The sequence below is a fragment of the Chenopodium quinoa genome, unplaced genomic scaffold, assembly GCF_001683475.1.
Source record: "Chenopodium quinoa cultivar QQ74 unplaced genomic scaffold, ASM168347v1, whole genome shotgun sequence".
Lineage (NCBI taxonomy): Eukaryota > Viridiplantae > Streptophyta > Magnoliopsida > Caryophyllales > Amaranthaceae > Chenopodium > Chenopodium quinoa.
The window spans coordinates 368,110-387,476 of record NW_018745291.1 but is presented as its reverse complement, the minus strand read 5'-3'; the positions used below and the strand labels follow the sequence as shown (position 1 = coordinate 387,476).

General features: G+C 37.5%; 1 pseudogene; it reads right to left on the bottom strand.

Moving 5' to 3' along the window:
- Nucleotides 1-1,482: 1,482 nt before the first annotated feature.
- On the bottom strand, nt 1,483-16,657 carry LOC110712233 (annotated as a pseudogene).
- Nucleotides 16,658-19,367: the final 2,710 nt, after the last annotated feature.

Here is a 19,367-nt window from a genome sequence, read left to right as displayed (position 1 = left end):
ATAGGACTGGCTGCTGATTTTTTTTTTGGGATGTGAAGCTGCCCTAGGTGAATATGTAGATGTTGAAGCTTGGTAGATGATGAAGATTGAAGATGTGAAGCACTGATTTTAGTTTAGGGGAATTTTTTTGGGTAAATATGGGCTAATCATTGGTAGTTAGTGCTAACTTTTGCTTAAGCATTTGAACTTTTGAAAAATTTCTGGTCTGTATGCAACATTGAATGCTTGTGGAAGTTGGGGGCTGGTATTTATAAGCCTCTTAAATGATGAATGCATGCCTTTAAATTCAGGTAAAAATTTGAATGTATGCTAAATTTTTGTGGAAAAATAGGAGGGAAAACTAAACCCACCATAAAATTCAATCAATTCGAATTTTTGGTGAAAAAATGGGAGGGAAAACAACTCCCTCCTAAAGATATCAGATTTCCCCACCAATTTGCAAGTGGGCGGGTCCTATTTTCTCTCTCATATTCCTTTAATTACTTTACAAAACTTACCCTAATCTTTACCCCTTAAGTTTTGCCTTGGTAACCGCAATCCCTTCCAAAGTTACAGATAACATGTAACGGAAGTAGTACTAAAAGACACACCAGTAATGACACGTGTCATCTCCTGGTGTGTCCTTGGTTTTTTTTTTTTTTTTGAATAAAATTTTATTAAAGAAACAAATATTATACAAAAATAATTCTCTAATCTTATACAATATAATAACTTGAAATAAAAAATATTTGAATATGTTAAACAAAAATATTTATCACAAATTTTTATATGTGGCTGACCACACCGTGTGGCTGGGGTTACTTGAGTTACTCGGTCAGGGTTTACTTAAGGGGTTCGGTTAGGGGTTACTTAAGGGGTTCGATCAGGGGTTACTCGGTCAAGGACTCAGGGGTTACTCGAGTTACTCGGTTAGGGGTTACTTAAGGGGTTTGGTTAGGGTTTACTTGAGGGGTTCGATTAAGGGTTACTTGAGGGGTTACTCGGTCAGGGGTTACTAGAGGGTTCGGTCATGAGTAACTCAAGTAACCCCTAATCGAGTAACTTGAGTAACCCCGACAACTTGAATAACCCTTGACCGAGTAACTCGATTAACCCCTGACCGAGTAACTCAAGTAACCCCAGCCACACGGCATGGCCAGTCACATAGAAAAATCATTGAATATTTATATGACTATAAAAAATTCTTATCATAATTTTGATAATTTTCTATCATTTAATATCTAACATAATCCTTTATTTTGATCAAAATTTGTCTACTATATTTTTAGATTTTTTTTGTTTGTTTTTAAAAGCTAATTATAATGATAATAATGTCATTGAAAATTATCGTGCATGACACGGGAACTAACCTAGTTCCCTCTATTTTCAAAAGTTTGTTGCTCTTATCTCTTGTTCTAGCAATGTATGAAAAAAGAAAATAGGCGTCTATTCACAAATAATATTTTAAGGCTCCAATGGCAAAGTGGATACTTTAAATGGATGTATTTGGGAAATTTTTCATTACATCAAAGACAACAATATACAATTTCAGTAATATACAATAAGATAAACTCAACATCTAAAGGTTTTGTTTTATATAATAACAAAAAAATAGGTCAAAATTGTACTAAAAGTCAAAATTAGCCTTACAATAATTACATGATAAAAGAATGACATTAATCAAAAAATTGATAAAAACAAACAAATGAATAGCCTTTTAGGTCTCTTCTTATCCTCAACTGCTATTGATACCTGCGTCAAATACCCAATTTCAGCACCATTACCTTAACAAACAGCTTGCTTACTATATGCTAAATAACATGATATAATACTTGGATTACTTAAAACTAAAGCACTTGTAAATCGATATCTAAAGCAGAGCCTCCTGGGAAACAATGTTATTATATATTCTCTACACAAATGTCATTCTCTGCAGTCTGCAAACAATTTTAACCTGCAAATTTACTCGTAACATGAAAGAATTGAACACACTTCTTTTATGTATTTGCATAATGTTTATGTATTTGCATAATGCTTCTACCAAAAGAGGTAGTTGGTTAATTTTGGTAGAACAACGGTAAACTGTAAATAATTAAGCTGGCAAGCTAATTTAAGCAAGTTAGTAGGCTGGAGAAGTACAAAGAAATCATATATGCACAAGTTACAGAAACATAGCAATACATAGATTGAATACATAATAGAGCGGAAACGATAACCAGAACCATCTCCTATTCATCTATCCCTTATATCCCGAGTCTAATAATTCTAGGCCTCCAACAAGGTGAGACATTCACTTATAATAATCAAGCTCTCAAGTCACAACCATGACTAATAACATCAAGCTAGCACCAACAAAGAAACAACCCACCTCTTACCAAGTTTACTCCACCCAAGCATGCAAATCAAAAAATAGGTAAAGGGCAATAAAGAATTCATATAATGAAAAAAATTATCAAAGAATAACTCACAATATGAAAATATAAAGAAGTATCCTTTGCCAAATCTGCAGTGCAAGTTACATTATACAGGCTCACTAGAGAACACAAGTTAAGATGCATAAAAGTATAGCATAAAATCTGAAGTGTCAAGTAAAAAAAGAAAAATAATAAAACCTATCACAATGCTTCGGCTTCCTGTGAGGATATATGTGACTAGTCAGCCATCCCTTCCTCACCTGAATAACACATAAAATGTCAACCATCCCAGTCATAAAACTAAAATGTCATATATTCTTAAAGATATTCACTTAAGCTGTCACTATATATATTTTCTCCATGAAATGCTCCAGCATATGTTTATGCGCAATCGAAATTTCCAATGAACCCACCTAAAAGCAAACATCACCTACTTAACAAAGCCATTACATGACATTATCTGCAAATCAACAAACCTATAAAACCATTACACATATTAACATCAAAGAAATACGGTAGAAAATGGAAATCAATTCAAGATTATTAATCCCTCATCACTCAACCATCTTGACCACCACTGGGTTCCCTTCTGCAAGACTGTAAGTTACCCATATGGTGGAGTTTAACTTTGGTATTCTGACTATTACCTAATGGGTCAAGTAAAAGAGGCAACATCAAATAATGATGACAGCGGCCCTAAAATTTTGGGCACAATTATACAGAAAAAGAAAATCATAAGGCAAAGCAAAGACATGTTCAATCTCATAGGATTTTTTTTATTTTTTTTTATTTTTTTTTATTTTTTTTTTCTTGCCCTCATGAGCTGCCCCAGTTCTGAATATAACACCGTACACTGACCCAACAACCAAAGAAAAAAAATCAACTTATGGAATGAAGGGGGAAGAAAATGCACTATGAACAGAAGTTGAAAAGTATTACCAAATTATGCTAATGAAAATCTGTGCAAGTATCATTAACAATTCAGCAGTATAATAAATATTTCCAAGGAAGAACGAAAAGCCATAAATTCAAAAACTTGTGAATCACAAAGCTTTTTTAGTTTCGTATTTTAAGTATCAAACTTTTCGTAACTTAGATCATCTTTCAATATCTAACCCACCTCAAAAAAACCAACTAATCACCAAGGATTGCTAATACCCTTCAAAATTCACCTTAATGAATAGACAAAATAAAAACCATAATGAAGAAGCTATAAAATTACAACCTGTTAGGTTCAGACAGCCCAGAAGAATAGTCATCATCAAATTTGTTGGACTTGCAATAGCTTTTTGTTTGATGATATGACTCGTGAACAAAGAGGCAGAAGCTTCTGAAAATCTAAGACTAGGAGAAATAAACACCCCAACAAGTATGAATTTTCATTATCTACACAAACACATGAACCAACACATGTCAGACAATTTACTGAAACAGGAAAGCCTGGTGGGATTTGAACCCACATCTTTTGTGTGATAACACAATGCTCAACCAATTGAGCTAGTAGGCCAGTGAGTAACAGTAATGACAACATAGGAATAAACATCAAAAGTAACTAAATCAACCATTTCCTCAGCTTATTTGGACTTATTTGAGATTATATTTTATGACTTTGTGAGTATGTCTAAACTTGTTGCCTTGTTGGAAACTATTTTGTCTAAACTCTGAACTTATGTTGTTTGAATTAAGTCATAATAAGTTTAGGGGAGCACAACCTAGAAATATGTAATATTACAGATCAAAAACTATTAATGGAACTGCTAGGCTAGGAAAACTACAGAAATTGCAAGAAGCTAATGCAAAATGTGCACAACTCCCACTGCAAATAAACACAAATCACGATTTTTGAAAGAGAAAATCTTGAAGGTCTTAAGAATGCAATGCTTACACCATTCAATAATACTCATCTTCTAATCTGTTTCATATACAATGATGGTTATTTATTCGCTATATGCTCAATCTCATAAGCAAAACATAAAATCAATAATTTGAGCCTCTGCGCACAAATGCCATAAGTAACCTGGACTTACAAACATTCTCGAAGGAGAAATGCTAATGTATGAGCTCTTTAAGCATTTTGCTGAAGCCTTAGAAGAAATAGAACCCTTTTAGACTTATTGCACCTAAAGACTTTAGATGGGAAACTGCATAAAATTTTGCCAAGTTCTTTATAATGTACAAGGAAATGTTCTTTCAATAAGGGGAAAAAACTTAGAAAAAAGATTTAAAATGTTAATAGACAAGTTAACGATCTATTACCTCACATGGCTCACAAGGATCATAGTAATTTTTACACACAAGGGAAAAAAACCTAATATACTGGGTATAAAAAGGTACAATGGTAAGAGACGTATACTAAATACTTCCTCTGTTTTTATTACTAGCAACCAAATGAAATGGCACACAAACCAAGGAGCATAAGAGAGCAAGTAAAGGGCACGTGGTCCTCTTAATTAATTTTCTCATGATTAACCCAACATACTAGCTGTTACTTTTACTTTGGGAGGAGGGATGCCAGCGAGTGATGAGGGAAAAGTGGGAAAGCTGAAAAGGTAAGTGGAAGCTAGAGAAGTGACGAGAGAGGAATGATGGCGGCGGCTAAGGTTCTATTGTTTGAGAAGGGTGATAGTTTGGGTTTCTACGGTAGGGGGGTAGTGGAGGAGAAAATAGTTGTGTAGTTTAGAAGAGAGGGGGGAGGGGATAATGTGTTATGAGAATTTGGGTTAATAAGATATTATTAAAATTCTAATAGTGGATTAGCTAAGGGTAAAATTGTAATTTCACCATAAAAACTTACCAAAAATAGATTGGTTTTAAGTAATATGACATTTCCCTAAAAGGAAAGTGTTGCAAGTTTTTTTTTTTTTTTTAAAAAAAAAAAAAAAAAAACAAAAAAACAGAGGAAGCGATATGCAGGACTTTGTTCCACTAATCACATTTAGGGATTCATTCTATCTAAAAGCTTAACTTGCAACATGAAAACTAACCAACCATCTAAAATGCTCTTAGCTTTACTGGCCCCTTTTACTTGACCTAGGTGACATCATGTTGTCACTCATCCTTGACCGTGCATTGTACTTTGATTCACTAAAGAGTAATTCTAATCTCTAAAACCTTCAGGATTTAGGCTTCTTCACACCCTCCCTTGCAATCTAATTTAGTAAAGTTAAAGTAAAATTACTGCCTCAAGCTCAACTTAAGAGGTGCATATTCTCAAGTACTACAAAATGAATGAACATACTCAACCTGAGAAATGGACAAATGGACAATAACACCTTACAAAACCACTCCATCCTCCCATGGTCCCACAAAAGTCATCTGAAATACTACTCAATCCTCTCCTGTGTCTCCACACTCTTCTTCAAATTCCATCTGTCCAACCTGGCTATCTCCCTTCCAAGATGCTAAACATCTTCTATAGCAAGCTCTCTCTCATTTCTCATCTCATCCATCTTCACTAAAGTAAATCTCTGAACTCCAAAACTCTAGCACCCAATAAGCCAAGGTTTGCAGCTTACCCATAATAATGTGAGAAATATATCAGCTTATCCTCATCATCAAAAGATTCCATTAATCCTATTAACTTGATGTTGGAAGTGATTCAATCAATAGAAGCACAGTCAGTTTTAATAGGAGAAGATGCTAAAATAATCACAATTTTTCACAAATCATCAGAGGATGAGGAGGTTATATTGGGAAATTAATGAATCTACAAATAAAACACACACACACACACAACCTCCATTTTTGAAAGTTAATTAACATTTACTATTTGCAAACAATTTAATGTATTGGAGAGAGATTGTATATGTGATGGGTAGATTAAGAAAAAGTTAAATAAAGTAAGATAGAGTCGTAAGGTGGGTAAGTGTAAGAAAAAGGTGAATATCGAAAGAGAGTGAGGTAGAAACTAGAAAGATGTAACTATTGTGGGGTAAGGGGGTAAATTAGTAAAAGAAATTTTACCTAAAAAATGGAAAGTTACTGATTAATGCATCACATGCTAACCTTTACCAAAAGTGGAAGTTGCTATTTGAAAAAAAAAAAAATCACTTTTTTTATTGTACCATGTCATTTCACCCTTGCCAATGCATTGATTTGGACACTAATATCTTTAATTATCTTTTAGTAAAACTTTAAAAAAAAAATTTGAAAGTATATATTGATGAGAATCTAACCAGATCCAACATGAATATATATTCAGACAATCCAACAAGATCTAAGATGGTCAAAGGACTGAAAGGAGTGTGTGAATGAATAGTGTAAAGTCCATATAAACAGAGGAAATAACAATTAATGAGCAATACCCTCCTTCATCACCTGTGTAAAAAATTTTGCACATAAGTTCCCCTATCACTAAAGTGATAAGGTGCAATAGACACACCACAAGCCAGTTCTCCTCACCATGAGTTTAAGGTTCTCACTAAACAGCTACCAGTTCTAACCAGGAAACAATGAAGCTGAAAAAACCAAAATAACTCACTGCAAAAACCCAACAGACGTAGTGTGCCTCTTCATCTTGCTTACACCAACACCCTTCAAACTGATAACCTGTAAGGGTGAAACAAGCAAATTATGATGAGAGAATTATAGCTAGAAGTTCAGAAATGTATCAGATAGAGAACGAAGGGAAGGCAGGAAGAGTTGTGGTTCAGAAATTCAGAGATGGAAAAACATATAAAAAGGAGAAAGGAAACAAATATCGCAAGCACAAAGGCCCCAGAAAGCAATGTAGGCATGTAGCTACACACAGGAATCTGGAAAGTGTTAATCGCCTCACTCCCATAGTCCCATTTACGACTTGTGAACCAGGAATGGCAAGTTATACTAGCACATTGGTTATTTTTGGCCCAAATGAACAAATAAGATAGAATTGTGAGCTTAAATCGAATCTCATACTAAACCAGGTAAAGCAGCCTACAATCCCTACGCTTTAGTGCTTTACTGTTTTGAGAACTTGTAAGGGAATCATCATACATTTTTACCGTGAGCAATCTACCCAATTTTATAAGGGTTGCAGATAGATTGATTAATTGCTAAAAACCACTCCCTCTCTGTCTTCTTCCTTTTTTTTTGTACAGCATCCCTTATTCCCTTTTTTCTTCTTTCTTCATTCCCTCTCTTACTTTCAATATGGCATTTAAAATTTTTCAGAGCAAAAGGAATTGATCACTTCAAAATATAAGCAATTTTACAATACTACTATACTAGAGTAACATTGTATGACACTTCGTAAACCCAATGAAGAATTACACATTTACAACATTTGTATATATCAAGAATAAGATTTAGGTAATTGTCAATATGCATTTCTAATACTATACTAATTGATAATATAAAAGGAGAGAGTGTAAATAAAGTTGGTGGTCATGGTGGGTGTAAGAAAGGGGTTGATAAAGTAAGAGAGAGTGAGTGGAAATATGTAAATATCATGGAGTAGGGGAGTTAAGAAGGTAAAATGTATTTGCCAGTGTAGATAAGTTTTAGAAACATACAAAAACAGGAAGTGTTAAGATCATTCGAAAATGGAGGTTGTAATACTAAAAGGAAACAAAAAAGCTCTCTTACTCCGGAATCTAATAGTAAGGGCATTTTGTGATAAATATAAATAATTAAAGCTCACTAGTTTAAGCAGCATTGTAGATTCAAATAAAAAGACTGAGCAATTTGAAAGGGCAGCACTTAAAGTAAGTAGTAGTATAAAGGAATTAATTGCTTTGTTTTAGATTCATAAGATATATGATTGGCAACTAATTTTAAATCCGTGTAATGCACGGTTTTTGTTTTGGTTTGAAAGTGGATATATAAATATAACTTTTTGTAACTTGTTAAAATGATGTTGGATGGTATACATATGTCATTTTGTGCTTTAAAAGACTCAACGAAATTGGTGTTATAATCTGTAATAATATTTAATTATAAAAGAAAATTAGAAACTCTATACTCCGTATTTCAATTTGTGCTTACATATTAAAATGGAGATATTATATAGTGTGGAATTGGAAGTAAAAGGGGTATGATAGCTATCTTCATTGAAAGGGTATGAAAACTATTTGAGTTAAAGCCTGAAGGAGCTTTTTTGTTATTAAAAAATGAAGAAATACGACACTCTAAATTCCTTTTAAAGTTAGCCGTTATAAAATATTAGCATAGATAAGATAAGAGTATTGTTTTCCAGTTGTGTTACTACCGCAAAATCCAGAGAGACTGGTGCTAGAACCACATAAACCTTCCAAGAGAAAAACAATAATTTGATTGGAAAAAGCAATGTACATCCATTTTGATCAGAAACGTATGTTTCACAGTTGTGTCACTTCATCATCTTCTTTTCCCAGATTGGGAAAAACAGTTAGAAAATTGAAAGTAACATTATGTGAAAGCACAAAGAAATAGACTACTACGTTACCAAGTTTTGAGACAGCAAACAACAGCATAGAATTAATTCAAATATATTTTCTATGACCTAAAAACACCATTCACCTGTCCATAGCAGAATGATAAAACTTTAGAGCACGGCCAGATCCTAGAATTAGACTGCGCCAATTGAGACACCACTAACAGCAACAGCAGCTGCATTTTATTCATAATGCAGCAACAATGAGGCAAATTCCCTGAAATTACAACAATCAGATGTACTTGAGACAGCTCCATGAAAAACAGCATACTTCAGAAAGCAATTACAAATGCATAACCTTTGAAAGCCACAAAGTATTTAAAAAGAGACCTACTAAGTACTAGTTCTAAACATGAAACAGGCTATCCTGATAACATCAGGATCAGTATACATAGTAGGTCAAACAACCGTTGAAGGGAATTGCATCATTACTTTCAACTGTCATCTCCTGCTACTCAGCCTCTTTGACATTAATGGTAAAGTTATACTCCTGATCACATCCCAAGTACGAATCACACATGTAATACAAAGTGTAAGTCTTCTTCCCGAATTCAGGAGGTGCAACAAAATCAAGCTTGACTTTTGATTTCCATTGTAAAGTGACCCTCTTAATAGATAGCAGTTGGTTACTCTTTGTGTCACCCACCACCAACCACCAACCTTCATCTTTAGCTTTGGAATATCTAAGAGCATCAACAGGTCCCACTTCTGACCTCCCTTCAAGATCTCGTTCAAGGGTAACCACCATTGTGACATCTGCCCCAGCACCGATGCTGTCACTATCGACCACCTCATAAGTCAAATCAACGTTGGGGAAACGATTACAAAAATGGGCAATATCAAGCAATTGTAAGTCAGACATCTGCAGAAGCTCCCGCCTCTCATCATCCTCCATCTCCACCAGGTCAAACACAGTCTCAATGGACTTCCCTGGATTCTCTTGACATCTCTTTGCCAACTCCTTGGTGAAATGTGGAAGCTACAATAGCATGGAATCTCGCTCCCACATACCCTGAGTCACCATCTGGCTTACTTCCATAGCAAGAAGAGCAAGATTTAGCCAACCATTGCTGGAAATAACATCAACCATAGCCTGAAGCAATCTACTAGCTGAAAGGAGCACTTCACGCTGGTCAGCAGCCAAGTTACCACCAACTGGGTGCCTAGAAAATTGGGCTTGCAGCAGGGCATTTGCTTTTACATGTGGATCTGTGTACTTTGGATTATCAAAAGAGAATCTTTGGTGATGTATCATCTTGCGAATCAATTCATCCTCCCCCGGACGCACTGGCAATTGCGAATACTCTGAAGCCGAAGCCAGAATCTCTAGAAGACCCTTCAACTTTGTTTTAGATGTCAAAGAAGAACTAAAACGCTCGATTGTGGTGCAGCTGATGTAGTAATATGATGCTATCATGCCCAGATTCAGAGGAGAGAGATCCATGTCATCTTCAACAGCAACACATTTACTTGCTTCCAGATCACTCAAAGTGTTCTCCACAAGTTCTGAGAGGTAATCTGATAAATACCTATGGCTCACACCCTGAAGATTGTAGTAATTAGGATTCTGAGCAAGCCTTCTGTACATAAATGTCCAAGTGAGATAATCCACAGCATCTTGCTTATTCTCAATAACTCCAACTACAATTTCAGCATTCAGATTGTCATGAAGGTAGTGGTACAAATGACTTTCTACAGGGAACGCTTCATATAAGAACTTTTTATAATATTCCTTTCGTGGAGCATGGCAGAGGATAACACACTTCCCAGACTTATCCAACAAAGGCTGACTAGCATGACCCATCATCTGCAGCAGATCAGTGACTGGATAATCTGTATGAGCATTCTCTCTCCCATCGTAGCACTGAGTTCCCATGACCACCACTAAGTGAGCCAACAAAGGCATTCCCCAGCACATTGAACTGGTCATAACACAAACTTGGATCCATCCAGCTTCAAATAACCGTGATACAATCTCCTTATCAGTGCTAACTAATTCTTCATGCAAAAAGCCCACACCATAGCCAAGAGTGGTCTTCAGATTTGGATCCTTAATTTTATCAGTAAAAGGCTGCAGCTCCTCCGATGAATGCAGCAAAAATATTGGCTTATTCCCACTGTCTGCACTAGCATATGTTACAAGGTCAACTGCAGTGAGTGAAGCATGCTTCCGAGTTGGAACATATACAATAGCAGGTTTCCCATTCTTAGCGTGGACAGATATAGCAGTGTAGGTTGGCTTAGTCATAGCCAGCATTCTTGCCTCAAAATTAGTAATATCTACTCTCTGAATGTAAATCTCAAGAGGTACAGGACGAACCACAGGTGGAAAGTTGAAAAGACCATGTGAAGAAGCACCTATCCACTCACCAAGGTCCTTAGCATTCGCAAGAGTGGTTGATAGAGCAACAATGCGAATCTTGTTTTCCACTTGACTTGCTATGTATCTCATCCTTGAGACAATCACTTCCAGCACAGGACCGCCTTGACCACCAATAAGATGGAGCTCATCAATGATGAAAAGGCTGACTAGCTGAACAAACTTTCTTTGTTTCCAGCGTCGAGATAAAGCATCCCATTTTTCAGGAGTGCTTACAATTATCTGCCCTTTCTCAAGTAACTTCAAGTCAGTTGCTGTCTCTCCCGTAAGTTCAACCACTCGCAAACCAAGTCCTCTTCCAAATTTCCTTTCCCAATCACGGTAACATTCCTTGCCAAGAGCTTCGATAGGTGCTATGTAGACAACACGCATGGTGATATCAGGGCCTTTTTGGTGGTTCCTCAAGATAGCAAACTCAGCACATATTGTCTTTCCACTACCAGTTGGTGCAGCAACCAAAATATTGTCATCTGCATTGTACAGAACCATGAAAACCTGAGTCTGGACAGAATTGAAGTGCCTAAATTCTGGATAAAGGGCTTCATGTGATGGGTTTCTCAATGCAGTCACAGGCAGTGGTTGCAAGTCCAACAATTCTGTTGGGGGAGGATATTTCTCCGGCAAAATAAGATGCCTAAAAGAAACAGGCAAAACAGACTGTGATCCCAACCATCTATCAGAAACAACATGAATGAAATATTGTGGGGGCAGAGGCTCTGATATTAGCACAGTGAAATTTAAAGTATGGTCCTCGTCAATATATTGCTTCTTCAGCATGAAGTATTCATGATGAAGAATGTATTCACCGTCATTATCCTCCACAGTAATCAAAAAAGGCTCAACATATCCATGCACCTTGTCATCCCACATGAAATCAGGTGTAATTGTAAGTTCCACTCCTAAAACAGAGCGAGTAATTGGCTGCACATGAGCTGCAAGGTTAAGCTTTGGAAACTGGTGAATGAACTTGTGAAGAGTCCTTCCCATCTTCTGTTGCCTTATGAGCTCTCCCAATTCTTGAGATGAAAGGTCATGGTACCTTTCCCAGGCCAATCCATTCTTCTCCAATTTCATCAGTGTTTCACTTGGAATTTCAGTTAGCTGACGGAGTGGTGTGTGGACACTCCATGTCCTCCTCTGAACCATTTTGCACAAATTCAAAGCCTTCTCTGCCAGTTTAGCCCATCCTCTTTTCAATACAATCTCAAAAAGTGCTCTTACAAGACGCACTGCACTCTGCGTTATATACACCATGTCTGATGTTAGAGACAAGCCTTCAAGCTTCAGCTGAGAAATATATGCTTGAAGTAAAGCATTTATCTTAGCCCCGGGTTCTTCCAAGCTCTCTTTAATAGGAATTGGAACACGTTCCAAAAGCTTGGCCAATTCAACCTTCTCATCTTGCCTAACTGACAGATATTTAAATTCTTCGCTGAGGGAGAATAACCGACAGAGCTCAATGTCACCCATTGTTGGCTTTAAATTCTCATTATAAGTGGATATTGTCCCATGTGTAATGTAATAGAAACTGGCAACCTTTCCCAAGTCGGTGACCTGGAAATAACCACTCTTTCGATCATATTGTATCAAGTTATTTTTGTCCAAAATAGTTGCTGCTGAATGAATCTGAAATCAACAAAATAACAATAGTTAAGCAGCAAAAATTAAGTAACTTCCAAAGGATGCTTCAAAGACAAAAAAATAAAATATTAAAAGCAACATTAATTAATTTGCTCACCCAGTGCATACAATTTAAACCATCATCCAGTCAATGTTTAATATTATAATTTCAAATTTTCTAGAGGAAAAGCAACACAGTCTCCTTCATCAAGATAATACTAAAAAAAATGCAGTATGCTCCTTCAAAGCCGTGGACACAAAACCTAACCTTCACAGCTTCATACCCATGCACCCACCCTAAGCAAGTCTAAACACCATTATTATATTGACACATCATTTCATATACACATTTAAGAGCATTAAACTTATATATAAATAAGTCTAATTAGCTACACACACACACACACACACACAAAAAAAAAAAAAAAAAAAAAAAAAAAAAACCTTGCTTCCTAGCTATTAACCATTAAGATGACAATTAAAACAACAGAAAATACACACACACACACACACACACACACACACACACACACCAAAAAAAAAAAAAAAAAACCTCGCTTTCTAGCTATTAACCATTAAGATGACAATTAAAACAACAGAAAATACACACACACACACACAAACACCAAAAAAAAAAAAAAAAAAAAAAAAAACCTCGCTTTCTAGCTATTAACCATTAAGATGACAATTAAAACAACAGAAAATCAGATTGACATGGATGAAAAATTACATTTAAAAAATAAGAGTGCTAGAAAGAAAATTTACTATAGGAAGAAGGAAGCAGTGATGCATTAGAACAAAGACTTACCAGGTCAGCTCTCCTCTCTTCCAGTGTACAGTCCCTGTCGAGCACATCAGGAGCTAAGCCATAAAGTGTAGGATTACGTAACATCCGAATGTACAGGTACGTGTAACCTATCCAATTGAGGGCTTCTCGAGCATTTTGTACAGTACCAAGAACAATTTCTGCATTCAACTGATCAGCCAACCTTGAGATAAACTGACTTTCAATAGGGAGCTGTTGATTCATCAAAGAAAGATAGAATTGCAATTCAGTATGGCCAGTGATGATTATTCCCTCTCCATAAGTATCATACTGGGGTCTACCTGCACGCCCAAGCATCTGCATTACATCCAGAGGACTCAATTCTGTCCAAGCTCCCTTTTCAGGATTATAAATCTGGGTTCCCTTTATAATCACTGTGTGTGCAGGCAAATTGACACCCCAAGCAAGAGTGGCTGTAGAAACTAGGACTTGCACGTGACCATCAGCAAACAAATTTTCCACAAGCTGGCGATCAGCCCTATTCATCCCAGCATTATGAATTGCAAAGCCGTAAGGTAAAAGATCCTTAAGGTCATTACTTCTAACTAAATCAGTATGTGCATGAAGATTCTCACGAATCGCACTATCCTCTTTCAAAAATTTACCAAGAGTGTCCTTTTGCCAAAGCTGTATCCCTTATCGCACGGGCAGTCTTTGCCGTCTCTTTTCTTGAGTGAACAAATACAAGAACTTGGTGCTTTCCAGCCACAGTCATCACCTTATCATAGCAAATGTCATTCATCAACTGGAATCTCTGTAGTGGCTTCTTCACATTGATTCCAATATATTGTTGTGCAAGCGGGCAAGGTCTATAGCTGTTGTCAAAGTGGAATAGCCCCTTTTCTACATCAACCTTCAGAATAATGCCACATCCTCGTAGTTAGGAAGGGTGGCTGATAACCCAACTAGTCGAACATTATCTTTTGTTGTTTCAATTTGCCTAACTGTCCTGGCAACTATACTTTCCAGCACAGGGCCTCTGCTGTCATGGAGCAGATGAATCTCATCAATTATGAGAAGTTTTACAAGGTGAGTGTATGTTCGATCACCTGACTTCCTTGTTATGATATCCCATTTCTCTGGAGTTGTAATGATTATCTGAGTTTCATCTATCTGTAGCTTGGTTAATGTCTGATCTCCACTCAATTCCTTCACATTCACACCATAGTGCTTCAACCGGTTTGACAAGTTACCGACCACTTCAGCCACAAGAGCTTTCATTGGAGCCACATATACTATCTTATAACTGCTGTGGTCAAATGATCCATCTGGTGCTCTATTTAAAGCAATCTGCTGCAATATGGTGAGGACAGCAACATTAGTCTTCCCTGAACCAGTTGGGGCACAAAGAAGAATGTTTTCAGCTGAAAAAAGTGCAGTTTGATAAACTTTACTCTGCACCCTATTCAGCTGTGTCATCCCTTCGAAAGCTGGTCGTGCCCAATCTGGCATTCCAGATATCTTTACGAGTTCTTCACCCTTTTCAAATGATTTGGCTTTCAATGAAGGAATATGAACTTCTACATATCCTTTAGAATGGTGCCTAATAGATCCATCTGGAAGTATAGTCTTCCTACAATCCATGAAATGACTACCCTGGTTAAAAGCAAGGCCATCCAGATCGAGCACTTGGCGCTGCCCCATCAATCAACCATTATCAACATCTCTGTCAGGCACTCCTCTTTGACCACGTTCCCTGTCAATAGCGTGTCTATCCTTTAAATGACAAGCCTCCTCTCTTATACAATTCTCCAAATTCTTCTGCCTCTCCTTAGCAGTAGCTCTGGTGGCATGCATCTGCTCCAGGATGGCAGCCAAATCTGCACCAGATTCCATCATCAATTCTTCAATATTTCTCCGCTCCTCTTGATTTTCAGCTCGTGCCAGACGAGTACACCACACAATCTTATGCCTATTTCGCACAAGGAGCCTGACAAGGTTGAATCGATTGTAGTCAAGCAGAGTCAAAAGAGTATTTCAATCTCCCTATTTTCCCCTTCAGCAAGTACTTTCAGAGCATCTTCAGCAAGACTCTGGCACTGTTGTGGATCAATCTGCTGATCATAAGCCTGAGAAATCTTCCTCTGAAGCCAATATGCATCAATTTCCTGAACGTTCAAATTCATGCTCACATCCACATCACGCATATCTTCATCAACAATCTCATCACCCATTTGCATAGCCCATGGTGACCCCAATTCGGCATTATCTTCATCCTCCTCACCATCATCCTTTACTGAACTGAAATAACTCTCATTGTAAACGTCATCATTCTCATCAAAATCCACAGCAACACCCACTTCATTATCAAGCCCATCTTCATTACCACCCTCGTAATAGTCCGTAATTATCTTCCCAAAATTAACCAGGCTCTCAAACACAGAAGCAGGAATTAAACCAAGCGTCTTCTCAACCTCAATCTTCTTATCTAAATACTTAAGAGCATCGTTCTTTAATACAGCCAAAATTTCATCAGCAGCAGCGCTGACAACACTAAGCGGCTGCCCACCAAACTGCTGCTGTATAACACTCAGCATTGCCTCATACGCAGCCCAAGTTTCTTTTGTTTTCGGCTGGTATACGCCTTCTTCAACGACATCCAGAACACTCTCCCTAACAAAACACCGTTTCTTGTTTGGCCGAGTGGGCCCTAATTCCAAATCAAACTCCCTTTCCTTCTTTGAACAATTTTTCATCTTTTCTTCAACCTTAGGAGGTTTTTCCCAGGCAACCAGATCCCCAAACGATTTTGGGTCTATTTTACCATACATATTCGAATCTGTATTGAGCACTATACTCGAATTTACCTTATACTAAAAAAAAAACCTAGGGTTTAAGCAAAGTAATACTGCACTAATTTAGGAATAATTCTGCAGAATAAATTATAAACCCTAGAACTGAAAAATTCGATCGAATCAGTGAAATTCTAACATTCAGCGAAAAAACAAATCCTTAAACCCTAATTATCGAATCACAAACTAAATCATAAAAAGAATGCACAAATTAAACAATGTGATTAATCAATCTAACAACAAAAAGGAAATTCAACAACGAACCTTTAGAATTTTATGCAATTACGAGTATCAATTATGCAATTTAAGCCAAATATAAAGCTTCAATAAAACGCCTTTTTTCTTGCCAAAAATAATGAAGCCGCCTTTTTCTTGCCAAAAATAATCAAGCCGCCTTATTTAACAACCACAAATTGGCGCGCAAACGTGGGGAACAAGGATTATGAGGATATTCCATAAAAAATGGAGTATGAAAATGGAAAAATTCACGGGAATAATCCCACCTTTGAGCGATTCGTTTTTAATAATCCCACCTTTGAGTTATTTTTTAATAATCTAACCTTTGGGTGCCTTTTATTTTTATTGGTCCCTACCGGTCATGTAACCTGTTATAACAGGTTACATGACACGTGGCAGCATATAATTGGTAAAAAAAAAAATTAAAAAAAAAATATTTTAACTTTTACATTTTTTTTAAAATGACTTAATTTTTAAAACCTTAATATATATATAAAAAAAAAAAAAAAAAAAAAAAAAAAAAAAAAAATCCCCCTTCCCCTGCCACAGCTCGTGACCCCTCTCCCCCTCCCCTGTCATCCACTTCCCCCTCCCTGGAAACCACCGTCCACCAAGCCCCTCCCCCTCTTTCCCACAACGCCACTCAACCACCTCTCCCCTTTACCCGCAACCCCATAGCCGTTGAAAGCCCTCACCTAGACGCCGCCACCGCCAGCGAATACCCCCACCTAATCCCCCACCACCGCAAAACCTCCACCTTAGCACACAAAGCCCCTAAATTTTCCCACCCTAGCCCCCTATCGTAGCCGGAAAACCTGACCCTATCAAGCACACTCAACACAATGCACATCCATGTTGTCACACTTGAGCTTAATTTCAGGCACTTAAATTATCAGTAATACCTGAGTGTGACCTAGCACTTATACCAAGCGTGTACCTTTAACCAAGAAATTAAACATGATTATTTGAATTTTAATGTAAGTGCATCGAATGTGGAGCACTAAGAAGTTTACAGTGGTTGCGGTTTTCGCGGGTTAGGGTTTGTTTGGATGGGTGGGGCGACGACCGACGGTAAGGGGAGGTCGGATCATTGGGGGTGGCTCGGCCGGCGGTGGATTAGCTGGACGCCGGCCGATTTCTGGGCTGGGGGGGGAGGGGTGCTGCGTGAAGAGGAGGAGGAGAGGGAATGGTGGCAGGGGTGGTGGGGAAGGTGGTGGCAGGGTGGTAGGGAGTATTTTTTTTTTTTCTGTTTTTCTTTTTTTTTTTAATTTCGTTTTTTTTGTAAAAATTATCAAAATTTAAAAATTAAAAAAAAATTGTTTTTCTTTTTTTAATTTTTTTTTAATTTAAAATTTTAGACAAATTGCACAGTGACACGTGTATTTAAAACAAAAAAAAATATTTGACTGGTTTAACCGGTTTCCGGTCAAATGGGACCATTAAAAAAGAATTGGGGGTAAAGGTCGGATTATTAAAAAATAATCCAAAGGTGGGATTATTAAAAACGAACGGCGCAAAGGTGGGATTATTCCCGTGAATTTTTCCTATGAAAATATGGGGCGAGCAAATAGGGCTGCTTAGAGATGAGACAACTCACGAACTACTCGGTCAACACTCGACTCCAATAAGCTCAACTCGGGACTAGCGAGTCGAGTCGAGCAAGCCGCTACTCAACTCGAAAAGCTCGTGATAAGCTCAATATAATTAACATTTATTTCAAAAAAATATTTATATATTTTAAATAATATTTAGAAAAAAAAATACACTTTAATAATCCCAACTATTGGCGATTTACATCTAATAATCTCAACTGAGGTTTATTATCAAATAACCCAACTTTGCTATAAGGTTGCCTCCAGCAATCCTAACCGATCAACGACCTGTTATAACGATTAACCATGACATGTGTCAATACGTGATTGGTCTAAATTTTAAAAAAAAATGAAAACCATAAAAATAAAAAACTCAAATTCCTAGCCAACCTTTCCCCACCATCAAACCCTAACTCCACCCCCTAACCTCGCTATAAACCAGCCAGCCACCCCACCTTAACCACCAAAAACGGTCGGCCCTCTACCATCCATCCGACCCACGAAACCATCGACCTAGCTAGCCCACCCCCGACCCCCAAACCACCAAGCCAACCCACCCCGACCCAAAGAAACCAAGCCCTCTCCCTTCCTACACCGCCAATACCGCCCCTGCTCTCTTCCCCACCGCCGAAGCGACCGATTTTGAGGGTCGAGAAAGGGAGGAGGGGCGGTTTTAATTTGGCAGCGAAGGATGGGAGAGGGCATGTTTCAAGTGGTTATGGGGATTTTTAAGGTGGAAGGGGGTCAGGGTGGGTTAGGTGGGTGGTTTCGGGGGTCGAGGAGGTAGAGAACCAATCGGTCGTTTTCGGGGGTTAACGGGGGTGACCGGTCAGTTTCCGACGAGGTTAGGGGTGGGTTTAGGGTTTTCGGTGAGATCAGGGGGTGGGGAAAGGGTGGCTGGGAATTTTGGGAATTTTTTAACTTTCTTAAAAAAAAAATTATGTTTTTTTTTTATTTTAAATTTTGGACCATTCACGTGTTGACACGTTACTTATTAAAAAAAAAAAAACAAAAAAAAAACACACCCACACCTCTTTTAGCAGGTTACCAGTCATTGGGACCATTAAAGGCAAACTCATAGCAAAGTTGGGATTATTAGAAATAAATCGACAATAGTTGGGACTATTAAAGTGTAT